The following is a 14,425-nucleotide window of genomic DNA, read 5'->3' as shown; positions in this document are numbered from 1 at the left end:
TGCCTCTTAAAGTGAAGTTATTGCAGGCAAGTGCCTGTGAAGGCTCTGTCAACAAATATGTGGAAATAAAAATAAAATCCCCTTCCTCTAGGGAAAATTCAGTGCTAAATGAATGGTACTATATAATTCCTTTGAGGAATTATTTCTCCCTGGTAAATCACAAAGCTGATGTTGAAGAACAAGTTTTTGTCGGATTATACAGGGTTATACACTCACTGTTTTTTCAACAAGATATTTTGTACATAATTAAAATCTATCATTTACCCCATTACTCCCATTTGTGTTTAAAGACACAAATTGGGGCTCACTCATGTCCTTGGGATGTGGGCTTTTTTTTAAAAGGAACATTTTTGGCAAATTTTACTGTCCTTTCATTGTGGTCCTGGTGATGAAGAAGGTTCTTCAGAGTGAGAAACTGTAGGAATAGGTTTCCACATTTCTTGCTGTAACTTCACTCAAGCACATGAAGCTCTGTCACAGACCAAGGAGGGTTTTACAGAGGCACCTTGTAATACAGTAAAAGGTATTGCAATGCTTCATCTGGATACCTGCCACAGGACTTTAGGCATTGAATCTGAAATCTGAAAGTCTGTGGGCAGTGATTCTCCCACTGCAGATCAGAGAGAGGAGAGGTTGGAGTGACTACACCGACATCGCTGGGGTCTTAACTGGGGTCTTTAACATTACATGAGCCTCCTCCACAATGACAAGCAACCTTCTCGGGTGCAGTTTCAAAGGCAATAGTTGGTATCAAAGCTATTCACATCATGTTAGTTTGAAATTCAATACTGCTTTGTCATTATCTCTGGGAAAACTAAAGGAGTTTATTGTTATTGCTAATTCTGAACACTGGTGGATTTTGTTCAACAATTTAGAGAGAAAACATTTCACAAACTCCCAGATTCTTTCTTTGAACTAGAGATTAATTTTTGTATGTGGATTTAAGTTAAGACAATGAATGACACATGACTTGGTCATTCTAATTTTTACTCCATCTTTCAAGTTATCTGGAGGTATTTTAGCTTAAAACCAGGCTGCACTATTTGCCATCACTGTAAAGGCATTATTTCATAAGTTTCCATATGCTACAAATGGAGAGACAAACAAATGCTTCATGATATGCTAAGCATATTTCAGTTAAGAAAAGGGAGGCTGTTGGTTGTTGGTGATGATGAGGAACCTACTGCAATGAGGAGAAACACCTTTGCTTTGTGGGACCTGACAGTACTTTCAAAGGATGATTTTTGCAGGGATAATCTTGTGCCAATCCAAACAATACAATGTGAGCTGTCATTTTAAAAAAAGCTTTTAAATGTATTTGTTTTGAAGTAGATAGCATTAAAGAAACTAAAAGACTTCATTTAGGTCAGTCTCTACAATGAGTTGGTACTCCAAAAATTGACTGAACAGATTACTCAGGGACATATAATACAATAGCATAACGTGGAAAATATGTCTTAAAGAGAAACAGGAGCAAAGATATAAAATTATATATGAAGTTGAAACTTTAAATGACGACTGTCTTCTAGAAGAAGCAGATTATGCTGAATTTCTATTCTGCTAATGGAGTCCTGGTGGATGGTAATAAACACTGTCAAGATCTATCCATGTAGCAAAATCACAGAAATCGAAGCTATTCAGAAATTTTTTGATGGTGTTTTGTTTATTTCTCAGAATACGTCAATTTTGCCATAAGCAAAATATTTCATGGAAGTGCACTGAACTGGATTAATCTTTCAATGCACTGTGGGCTTTGTTGGAAACCCTCCTTGTGTCCCATCAGCAACTGTGCCAGGCTGCTGCTCTGAGCCAGGACCTGTCAAGTGCAAGGAGCTGGCCCAGGCTGCACAGGTTACCCTCCTGAATGTATTGTAGTTGGAAAGATACTTGCTTGGGAAGATCTTTTCTTTCTTTGAGAAATGTGATTTTTTTTTCTGGACATGCTAAAATGTCAGAGAAGTAAGGGTTTTTTAAAATTTTATCTCAGTTCTTCTTTCTAGACAGTTCTAATATAGAGCTTCTTGGAGAAAACAGATTTGGGGATTAGTCTGACTTGTTAGTCCTGACCCATGCAGCAGATGACCAGAGAGTCAGTCTCTGGATGTAGATATTCTCACATTAGATTATTTTGCACTGCCTATACTGTGGAACTGTATTTGCTGTTGCTGAAAAACAAGCCCTTCCACGAACATTGTGAGGGGAAGAAACAAAATTATGAGATTCAGATGAATTTTTCCAAAGAACTTATGGAAATACTCATTATGTTTGGCAATGGTTGCATAACTTTAGAATTTACTTTCTAAAATCATCCATAACATTTAGTTTATTGGCAAGATGATGTTGGACAGCAGTTCTACGTTTTGAAGTTGTATGTTTGACACTGACAAAGTGGCACCATCAGTGCATGTTTGCGACATTAGTGTATTTATCCAGTCAAATGGTTCATCTGATTAGTGCTAATCAAGCCAGCAAGGGAGAATTAGTAAGATGTGATTAAAAGGTTATAAAGTTTCATTTAGAATGAAATGTAACCAGAAAATACATTAGAAGAAATACTGAGATTTAGTTTGGCAAATAGCTTGCAGCAAATAATTAATCAATTATGGCTACATTCGCTTTTCTCTTTATATAATAAAATCTCCTAAAACATCATTGTAGAATGCCTTGCCTCTGTCAGCTTACTCATTAAGCTGTATTTTGTCAGACAAGCCCTGTGTTGTTCCTGCTGTCTGCTTGGTAGCTGCCCACAGACATGCTGGGGGAGGCCTGGCTCTCACCCCCTCACATCTGTCATCTCTTAGTCACTGTGTGGTGACACTGCGTATCTGATGCCACCTCACGCCAGTCAGCTCAGTAACACAACAGTATCAAACAGTACAAAAAGCCACTCAAAGAATGACAGTTTGGCCCAACAACGAGTCGTTAGCTTGGCTTATCCATTTAGATGTTTTCCCATTTTTCCATGTTGGAGCAAACAAGGGGGAGGCAGCTCAATAGGGGCACCCATGTGGCACCTGCCAGTGTTGGTGGAGGCGTCCATTGCCTGCCCAAACCTCTCAGCCTCAGACGTGCTGTGAAACAGCAAAATTCAGTCTTGCCTCCTCTTCCCTTTGAAGCTCCTCTAACTGGAAGATTAGCAAAAATTATAGAGAAAAGAGGGATTCAGTCCAGAATTTTTAAATGCATGGCAACACTCAGAAACCACACACTACTTTGCAGGAGTGTATGAATAGATGTTTTTAGGAAGGAGGCCATGTGAAACCTTCAGAAAGTTGTGGTGAACTTAGCTTTGCCATCAGGACCCTCAGAAACCCCTTGTCTATTTTTAGCTATGCCCCTTAATTGTCTGGGTGCAAAGTGTGAGCTCTGAAATGATGCCAACCCTGGGTGCTCCTGCGATGTGTCAACACAGTGTGTGACCGGTGCGTGCACAGCTGATGTGGCATCACTCAGCAAGTGAAACTCTAGGTGGGGGGAACAGTCTCCAAACAGCCTGTGGCTGACAGTCATGAACTATGGAAACATGGGTTGTGGTTCTACAACTTGAAGTTATCATTCGGAAGTTTTCTAGAAGCTTCCAGCTGAGGGCTGTACATGAGACCAAAGGTTTTCAGGGAACAGCTGCATCACTGGGGCTTTTCTTCTGGCAAAGGAATTTGCTTGCCTTTTGGGTTGTTGCCTTCTGTATCCAGGAATATTGCACCTTTGTTAAAGCTGGAGGAGCTCCTCCTGCAATCCCATGCAGAATGACTCCTTTGCAAGCAGCTGCGTTGCTGAATGCCTCAATCTCTGAAAACAGTGGGTTTTTTAGTAAACATTTCTTAAATTACCTGGCAAAAAGCAAAGATGAGTAAGAGGTGAGTGAGGCATATATCCTTTACTCCTGCAGTGAAACCAGCTGGTTGTAGATTTAAGAAAATGAGGAGTTGTGTTTTGCATCTCAGTCCTTGTTACTACTGTGTAAATGACTCCATCCAATTAAGCTGTAATGTGCTGACTTTATGTGATGGCAGATTGTGCTTATGCTCAAACAACCACTGTAGCTCACTAGAAAATAGGTGTGCTCAAAGCATGATAATGCTTTGTTCGAACCAACGGTGCAAGTAAAATTGCTTTCTCACTGTGCATATTAAGGGGAACGTCTTAAAAGCCTCTTCGGCTCAGCTTGTCTGTGCTCATATTGCCATCAGTAGGAGCTTTGCCATTGACTTTAAAAGCAGCAGGCAGAGGTCAACAATAAACACTTCTCGAAAGGAACACTGTGTAACACTGAGGGACAGTTTGAGTCAGGACAGTTTTACCACCAAAGCTGAGAAGGAGCTGGCTCAGGTCCCTCCTCTGGCAGAGGCTTCCCTTCTGCAGCTTGCTCTGAGATTAAGTTCTCTGTCAAGTGGGGTTAAGGCTTTTTCCTCTCATTTGTTTGTCTCAGTTTAGATCATGCTCTGAATTGGTATTTTTTTGTCTATGGGAGCTGCTTGATCTCCCCAGGTGTGACGGAGGTTTGGTTGTAACATACATTGCTCTAAAGCCCAACTAATCAAGGCATCTATCTTCAGAAATTTCTAGAGCTAAAGTTCTCCAGATATTAGCCAATGTCCCTATAGTTATACACTAAAATTTGAGAAGTTATAAGAGCTATTCGTAGATACATGCTCGGTTACTGTATGAGTGTGCCACTTCCTGAATTTGACAACATGCACTGTACTTCATCAGATAATGAAGTTGTATTTGCAATTTATAAAAGTGAGTGCTTGAAAGAAACTAATTTCTGCAGTTGTTTAAATACAAATTAATTTTGATATGCTAATTGGATTTACAATGTAGCTCTTGGAGATAGCAAGTGCATACTCACTCATCCAAATCTCTGCAGCACTCAGTAGAATCAGATCAGAAACTTCTGTATATGTTAAGATTGTATCCTGCTACTTGAATGTCACCGAAAATATTTCCAAAATTCATTGGATATGTACACAAAATTGGAAGAAAATATCTTCAAAAGAAAAGTTTCAAAGCCAGATTTTTCCCTTTCTCTCGCTAATCGATCCACAAGCTTGTTCTCAAATCAGAACTAAAACCCCAGCAGAAGTTCAAAAGGAATAGTCATGGTGTGTAGAAGAAGGGTTCATCCCTGTGAGAGGTGGGGAGGCTTTGATTAGGACTGTGGGAGCACTCTGCTGCAAAATATTACCTTTTCTCATGTTTGTTTTAAACTTCTTCACAAAGCAGGCCATCCCCCTGTCAGGGTGCAGGCGTTTTAACTCTGTCAGCAAGTACTACAGCAGAATCTGAATATTAGACAAAACTGGGTGGTGTGAAGCCTTTCTGTTAAGCTGCAGGTTGGGAGCTTTGGTTGTCACTTAACGCTTGTCTGAGCATCATCTCCAGAGCTTGTAGCTCTCTGCTACGGGAAAGTCTTGTCTCTGAATTATTTTTATGGACTGTGTGGGCCAGTGAAGGCTTTGTAAATATTCCAGCAGCTGATTGAGACGCTGGTTTAGCCCAGAGCCTGAATCCCTGTTTGTTGTGGGGTGTGCCAGGTGTGAATTATCCAGGAACAGGAGGAGAGGGCTACAGGTGATAGCAAGGCTGGTGTTGTCACCAAGGACGGTGCACAATCCATCTCTCTGCATCTCTGTGTGACTGTTTTGCACAAAGCTTTTTAGAAATCTAGGCCACTATCTTCTAAAGGAGTTGACAAAGACAAATGTTTAGCTTCCAGTTGATTTTTAGGCTTACTGCAGACTGATTTATGCATATTTTCTTATGTAGGGAAGCAAGCTTTTAAGAAACTGTCTTCTCAGCAGGGTAACTGGTATTCCCTAGGCTGGATAAATTTGAACATCTAGTTTTCAATGTAAATTCATGCCACAATTTTCAGTAAAGTTTTCGTTTTGTTTTGTTGTGTTTTAATTCAAGTGTTGTGTTCGAAAAGGATTTATAAAATATAAATTATCATACTCCAATTGAAAAACAAAGTCTGAAATTAATTTATTATATGATCTGGTACTAGGTTGTTTAGTTAAGTAAACTTTCATTACCTGTTGTAATATTTGAATGGGAGTTGTAAGACATTACATATGCATGACTTTGTTTTAAGTATATGACTAGCAACTTATTAATATTTCTGAGTTCAAATGTACTTAATCACTTGTGTTGCATTATGAATCAACCTGTTCTTTCCTGTAAGTTTCCATGGCAGAGAAGGATGCTCAGGGACTACTAATGGTACTAAGGGATGTAAAAATTCAGAGTACAGGGCAGTTCTTCAAATTTAGCACAGATTCAAATGAAATATTCCCTATTCCTTCCAGGTCATTAGTTTAAAAGGTCCTTAAGTTAGGATAACTGTTTTAGTCAAGAGAAAGCTGTATTAAACAATTTGAAAATTGAATTTTTTATCAGTTTTATGAAGATTGCTTCAAGGGTGTGGAATTTTTAATAACTTTCTTTTATGTTGAACTGCCTGCTGCAGCCTTCTTGGGGAAATAGAAGGAGCTGAAGATGAAATGAATGCTAACATGTCTGAATGCTGGTTTCACCTTAGCAATTTTATAACTGGTAGGAAACATAAAATCCCTTTTCTGCTGTAAATCAGCATCTTTGAAAAAAGCCCTGGGATGGTACAATGTGTTACAGTTATTCTGTACTCTACGAATGGAAAACAGAACACTAAGTTAATGGAAAGAGCAATCTTGCTGTATTTCTGAAAAGTCAAGATAAAATCATTTTTCATAATGAAAGAGGAAATAAGGAACATTTCTGGCATTCGACACAGTCAAGCTTTTATCTAAGATTCTGCTGACATTAATCTTTGCTCACAGGCTACTAAGGTTGAAATGCCTGGCACAACTTACCCACAGCCCTGCATTTCCCACAGAGGGAGCTTTCCGAGATCAAAGGGGGCTTTGCTGGGAAGGGGTGTGGGGGAGGCAGCAAAGGAAAGCAGCAGTTTTGCTCATCAGCCTGGGCTGGTTCAAGAGTAATTTCAGGAATGATTGGAACCACTCTGCAGCCAGCAGTGCTGGGCACAGGGCAGTGTCTGTGCCCCAGAGTTGCCCCCAGCCAGCGCAGAAACACGTGGGCCATGTGTTTATCAGCCATTGGGGGCTGATAAACACCTCTGAGAGAAGCATTTCACCCAGTATTCTTTCTTCTGTTACGTAAACACTTTGTTTCCTACTTCTTCCAAAACACATTGTTAGGTTTCAGCTACTCAGAGTTTTTTGTTTGATTCTTCCACCCACTTTTCCTCTTTGAGCATGTTGGATTCTTTCATGTGACCGTGCTTTATGCAAAGTCTCAGAAACCAGTGCCTCAAGGAGCTACTGTCCCCCTCCATGCTGGCTTCGGAGAGTTAGTTTGAGAACTGGAACTACAGAATTTGCAGTGGTAATATAGCACAATATTTAATAATTTATTTAATCAGCAGATCTACTACAGGCACATTTTGATATGTTCCTGCTTTAAACCCACCATATTAAGGGCTCTGAATAATAAAGTGGGGCAGGATTCATATACAACCTAGGAAGTAGTGATTCTGAATGTTTTCTTGGACTCAGAACAAAGCAAGCTCTCTTCCTTTCATGGTGGGCTCTCGTTAGTTCTTCACTCTTGACGCAGCATCAGGTTCACTCTGAGAATGCTAAATACAGCTCAGACAAATGCTGTTTCTCAACTCTGACAGCTTTCTATAGGAAGCATTTCTGTGTTAGATACAGACTTACGATCTCTGGTACATCTGAGGTGTATTCAGAATTTTCAATCTGCTTAATAATTAAATGTGGTAGTAGGAATGTTGAGGGAGAACTCAGGCAGAAATAAAACTAACTATGCCTTTAAAAAAGAAAAAAAGCAGGTGCAATAAAAGAGTAGCCAAATAATGGAAAATATTTATTTAGTAGCTGGAACTGTTCATATTTTCAAGACTGTGTGATTTGAACATTTTAACCACTGTGTAATTAGATACAACTGCAAATCTAAGTCCTCTGTCTGGCTTTGAGAACACTGGCCCTTTGATTGTCACAGAGGTGCAGCTCACAGAAGGGAAGTGATGAAAAATGTTGGTTTTTTTTCTCTTTCTCTGATAGTTGGTTTTGCTACCTGATAAATATCTCATATTAGGTTTCTTAATGAAAACATCGTCTGAGGGAAATAGTCATATATTTATGGGAGATCTGCTCTCACTGCCAAGCAATGATGCACTCAGACTTACTCCTCTATGTGCAGAACAGGTTCCTTCGCTCTGTGGCACTGCAGTTTTCCATTAATGTGGGGACTTTTGCCTTCCAGCTGCATCTGCTGCCATTGTGTTTTCCTCCTCTAAGTCTAGTAGGGAAGCATCAAGAACTGATTCATGTTGACACCTGAGGAAAGCCAGAATGAAGCTCTTCATGTCACATTTAGCTTAAATTTAAAGGTTATCTGTACTGGAATATCTCTAACAGATTGAACAAACATCCAACAAATTCCAAACATTTCTTCGAAAATGATTCCTAAAGTAATGTCAGTGTTTCCTGGTGGCTTTTGGATGAGTTTTCATTTGAGCTCATAAAAACTACTGCTTTATTGGGACTGCCACCTGTGGATTTAACTTCTGATTTCAAAGACTTTCCTACTTAACCCTGAGGAATTTTTCTTTCCTTCCCAGATAGGAATTGCAAGAGCAGAAGCACTAGGTGTTCTCTTCAGAGAAAACAGATTGAAGCAAAAAAGTAAAGCACAAAACCTGCACTTATTTAAAAAGGGTTCTCTGTAATGACCTTATAGGTGAGTGTACATGACATATTTTTAGGTGTAAAATACAGGTATTTATATACTTGCATACTATCATAGATGTACAACACAAAACTGGTGTTTTGGAAATACAAATCTTTATAGTAACTGAAAAATAGTCTTGATGCACAGCTATTCTGTTTTTGACAAGGGAACCTCTCTGAGGTGCCAGTATAGTCCTTGGGTTTGTACTGGTTCCCTGTAGCACTATATATAACACATGTGCATGCGTAGGCATGTGCAGTGTGTGCTCAGTCCTGCAGGTCAATGCATGACAGTCCTTTCCTGGGATGAATTTTCCTCATCTGCCTCCAGAGCAAAGTTTCTCAAAGTCAGAATTTGCTTGGAGAGGTACAATAAGTAATGTTGGTGACTGAAGACGAAAACCATTTCATAGTTTCAGAATTTTCTCAGATTTTGCACCCTACTTATTAGCATGATCTTTAGGGATCAGTGACAGAAATTTCTGATGTCTGTTTATTTCACAATCCACAATGCTTATTAAATGCTCTTATCTATAAGATTGAGGCTGAAGAAAATACCCCAGCCCAGAAATCTGATAAGAAACACTGCTGATCCATGAAGTTCGCAGTGGCAAAGTGCAGCATTTGATAACAGTTTTCTCCTTTTTGTTATTTATTGACTGACTTGAGTAAATACTCTGCATGTGCTGTTTGCAGCTCAATGGTAGATTAATGTGCAGAGCAATGAAAATATGACTAGGAAAGAGAATTTGATCACTCATCCTGCAAGAGAGATCCCACTGCTAGAGCTAAATGCAGCCTGAATCACCATGGGTTTAGATTCGAAAACCATTACTCCTTTCCAGGAATCTCATTTAGTTTTACCCCCTCTCCATGCCAATTTAACCAATTTTCTGCTCTAAGGATGGGAAGCAGAAAAAGAAAAGGTAGAAGTCAGCTGTCCAGTTACTACCAGCAGAAAAAAGAAAAGACGGAAGTATTGAAGTTCTTGTGAGAAACTCAATCTGGGAAGGTTTTCCCTTATTGTATAAGTCTCAAAGGATTTGGATAACAAGAGAAACACAGTTCTTAGTGAATCAAGACTTGAAACTCTAATGTCTCTTTCATACTGTTGAGTGAGGAGTCCAAATGACACTTGAGTGTTTATCGCTCTATGCACATGCTTAGGCTCCTATTCGTGAAGACAAAATGTGGAAAATTTTGGATTACCTGAATAAAGATACAAGGTTAAAAAAATCATTGGAAGCTGCTACTCGGTGTTTCTATCCTCTCTCGAGGAGGTCCTGCTACTTTTAAAAAACATTGAAGATATGGATTTGTAGTTCCTTCCTATCCCAAACTAGCTTACATTTTTAAGCCATTTGACATAAAATCAAAGATTTTTGGGACAATTGAAAATAACTTTATTGCATACTTTGTAGTTTAGACTTTGATACCTTTTGGTAAGGCTGATGGATTTTTCTTTTTCTTCTTGGACTTCTCAGTCATAGAAACAGAAAGTACTGAGAATGTGAAATAGCCTGGAAATATTTTCTCTTCCATCAAGAAACACAACATGTCCTTTCAAAGCTTAATTGAGCAGCACAAAGCTAATTAGCTGTCCGAAGACATGCCATTTAATTCACAATCCAGCATTAATTTGTTCTACAGACTGAGCTTATCTCATATATAAATGCCTTTGCCCTGTGGGTTTGCAAACAACTGCAATATAAAAAAAAGACTGATAGCTCTGTCATTTAAATGTTACTTGCTTCCTTCACTTGTGCATAAAATACTGAACTGCATGTGAATTGTAACTGGGAAGTTTTCACGGTCAAAACGAAGAAATAATTTCTATTTTTATTCCCTTCTAGCTGGGAATAATGTTATCTCTCTGGGATGCAAAAGCAATCATTTGAAGTTCCTGCTAGAGTATCATTTACAACCTGCTAACCTAATGTGTAATTTTGATGGTATATTGAATAAACAGTTTCAAAGCTTTTTGTGGGTTGTAAATAAATGCCTTATCACTTTCTCTTTATTGTAAAAGTACTAAGTATATTTGTTAAGCTATTATAGCACAGAAGAATTGCTGCAGTTAATATGAAAAAGTTTTATGTTGTTAATCTTTGAAGCATATAACATCATTTTCAGAGACTATTTAACAAATTCTCTTCCTTCTCCATCTTCAGTAAGAAAGTAATGATTTTCTTAGCATATGGAATTAATGAGTTCATGAAGTATGACTGCTCATGTCCAAATGCTAAAGCCTGTAATGTTACACTGAGTGTCTTGCTGAATTCATTGTTCTAGTAAAATAATTTCCCCACCTCTTAATACCAGTTGATGCCTTTGTACATTATGTTACTTGTGTAAAGTCTCCTTAGGAAAGAAATTTGGACCCTTTGTGCAGAGGCCGAATGATACACTTGATCCTTAAAATATGTTTGCAGTAAGGTTGTTTTTCCCTAAAATTTTTCTTTGATCGTCCATGCCAAAGAATTTGGAGGTGCTCATATGGGACCCTGGACTTTCCCCAGGCTCTGATGCATTCTTAGGATTGAGCCTGCAGCAGAACTTCTCTTTTAACATGAGCCCTAAAGGCCAAAGGGACAGAGCTGCTGCTTACCTGGGCTGACAGAGAATGGGATTAGGGAAGGAGAATGTAAAAAAGAGGAGGAATGCAAGAAAAAAATTTTTACAGAATGAGCTGGAAGAGACAACTCTGTCAGTAAGAGTAATTTTGCCAGTGTAAGAGAACTTTTGCCAGTGAAGTGAGATGTAACTTCCCCAAATTTAACACTAATCCATATCAAGTGACTAGGGATAAGAAATAAAGGTTTCTCTCTTCTGTTAACATTTTTTTGTGCAACCCTTTCTCACAGATGGCTGGTTCTAATGCTCCATTCCGTTTGGTGACTGAAAAGGAGTGGATATTAATCTACTGCCTGTGAGCATGTTATTCTGCCATTGAATACCCTGTGTGTCCTCACTGGTATCTTCTCTGGTCCATGCGTCTTTATCTTCTACTCTGTGGAGTCCCTCATCTGCATCTTCCTTAGCCTAGAGTTGGTCAGGTCTGTGAGTGAATAAAAAGAGAGAAAATAAAAAGTAAGGAAATCAAACTAATGGAGTGCCAGTGATTTATAAAGCTTATATATCAAGAAAAGAGATAATGGAAAGATATTTTCCATTTTTAAACCTTAAGCAAAAAAAAAAAAAAAAAAGAGACAGCCCTATGAATTTTATTTCTGGGTTATGAGGTAACTTTCTTGTAGTTAACATACCCATATTTAGAGAAGTTGGTATTGAATTTCAGGATTTATAGGAAGTTGTGGGCACTGTCCTCTCAACCTCAGCTTGCAGCTGCACACCTGGATGAGGTTTCTGGGTCAAGCAGCATTCACCTGGTGACTACTCCTCAGCATTGCCTGGTCCTGCACTCTGCTCCCTCCACCCCCTTACCAGCCAAGGATGAGGGAGCTTCCCATGGGGTTGTGTTCCCCTCTCTGTCCTTCTTCAAGTGGAGAAGTGTTTCCCTCTCTCCTGAAGGACAGAAGCAATGATCCAGTTACCAGCTGGCCATTGTGCAAATGGAAGAGGGTATTTTTACCCAGCTGAAAGATAGAGGACTAATGATCACAAAATCACAGAATCACAGAATGTGGTGAGTTGGAAGGGACCCACAAGGATCATCAACTCCAACTGTTAACCCTGCACAGGACACATCAAGAATCACATCATTTGTCTAAGAGTGTTGTCCAAACTCCTCTTGAACTCAGATGGGCTTAGGTATAGAAATTTACCCCTTGGAAGGGGCAATCTGACTGGAATGAGAGGTGAAACAGCAATTCGGATTAAGGAATTTCATTTTGGTTGTCCTGGTTGTTCCTGAGTTTTCCCAAGTAAGCACATGGTCACTCCATCTAAATACACACTGTGCCTTGCAGAGAGGTTCATATCCAATAATTCTTGCTCACTGTGTTTGAAAACTTGGCTTTTCAGACTTTTTTTCTTGAATTTTTTTAGCTACTCAAGACAGTAACTTTTCATCTGGAACATCATTTTAAAAATATAGTGCTATCTGACTGCAGTTACAAGATCTGCAAACTTACTGAAATATCAGTCTCCATGTTTGTTGCTTGAAGCTGACATGCAACTCTAGAAAATCGAGAAAAAAAGAACTCTGGCCTGATGGTCTGAGCTAAGGCCAGGACTGAAAGAGGAACTCTTTTTCAGAGATCCTCAGGGTTTCCTTGGTAAACAGCTTATAGTTACTTTGCGAGTAAAGTATTTAAACCATTCTGCCTTGATTTTTGTTGTTGTTGTTGCTTTTAATTTAGTTTGTGTTTCTGACCAATGTTTTGTCTTTGCAATACCTTGAGAACAAGTTAAAATTATTATTATTTATGACTATTTATATTTTTGAAAGGTTTAGATTATTTATTTTATTACAACTGAATTAGTTCCTTTTTGTTGCCAAACTGTGTTATCTACATAAATAACTTCAGTGTACATCCTCACTTGCAAAAATCCTTCATTTTGGCACCAACTTTAATATCATTGTTTATTCTTATCTATTATGTTCCATGAGAGATTAAGGAAAGGTTTATTTTTTTATTAAATGGCAACAGTTATTGCTGATGGATGATAATTTATAACTCTGCTACCAGTAAGAAAGAAATAAGCCTTTTGTTTTTATTATGCTCTTGGTATAAAAGAAATGGCTGACTGCTGGTATAAAAGAAATAAAACAACTCATACATACAGGAAAGCTTATTGCATTATCTGGCAATACACCTGCCTAACTGATGAATAGGACTCAGTCTTGCAGTTAATAAAAAGCTGGAGTTATTTCAGGCTGAAATATCATAGAATAAAATAATGCAAATATTGTTCATAACAATTTCACCATCATAAAGGAATTGAAGGTCTTAGTGTGAATTGAAGAAAATCAATGTTCCGCTCTAAGGCTAGGCTTCTGGCTTTTCAGATTCATCTTTTGTATTGTTTTCTAAATGTCAAAATGGCCACTTTACCTTTAAAATATGTTCAATTTGAAGCTGAAAATTACTCTGTACTAATGTAAGTATTGCAAATATATAAAACCCTTGAATGTTCATTTGACTTTTTCTTAAAATAATATAAAAACCCTAAAATTGTCTGGGTAACAAACTCCAGTCATTCTAACAATAGCTAATTAACAATTAGAAAATTTTTGCTCAGCAGTATTTCACAGTACACCACCAGCCAACTATGTCATTAAAACAAATATCTCTGCAGAAGCAAATTGAACCATTTCCCTTCCAGGCTTCTCCTTTTGTCCACCAGCAGCAGCACTGTGAAACAGGCTAAGCAAATTCCACAGGTGAGAAGAAAGGACAGGGGAGCAGAATGAAGAGAGTTCGAAAAGGAGGCAACAACCCAAACCAACCACCTCCCCCTTCACCAGCCTCCAAACCCCCTTCTCTCTAAGACAGAAATACTCCAGCTCCTTGTGATGTCTGTTGCCTTCACTGACCTTTTGGAAAGACATCTTCACCTTGGCCAGGATCTGAGTTTCACAGCTGCAAGTCCTCCTTATCTTCCTCCTTATGACTTCTTTGTCTTGCTCTTCTGTCCTGAGGATAGGACAGGGCTTGTGAGACATGTTTGAAGTGACCCGAGTGTCTCATTTAAATTTTGAGGGA

This window comes from Manacus candei, unplaced genomic scaffold (assembly GCF_025592945.1).
Source record: "Manacus candei isolate 608988 ecotype Guabito, Panama unplaced genomic scaffold, ASM2559294v1 h1tg000077l, whole genome shotgun sequence".
Classification (NCBI taxonomy): Eukaryota; Metazoa; Chordata; class Aves; order Passeriformes; family Pipridae; genus Manacus; species Manacus candei.
The sequence above is the reverse complement of the archived record's forward strand: the minus strand, read 5'-3'. Positions refer to the sequence as shown.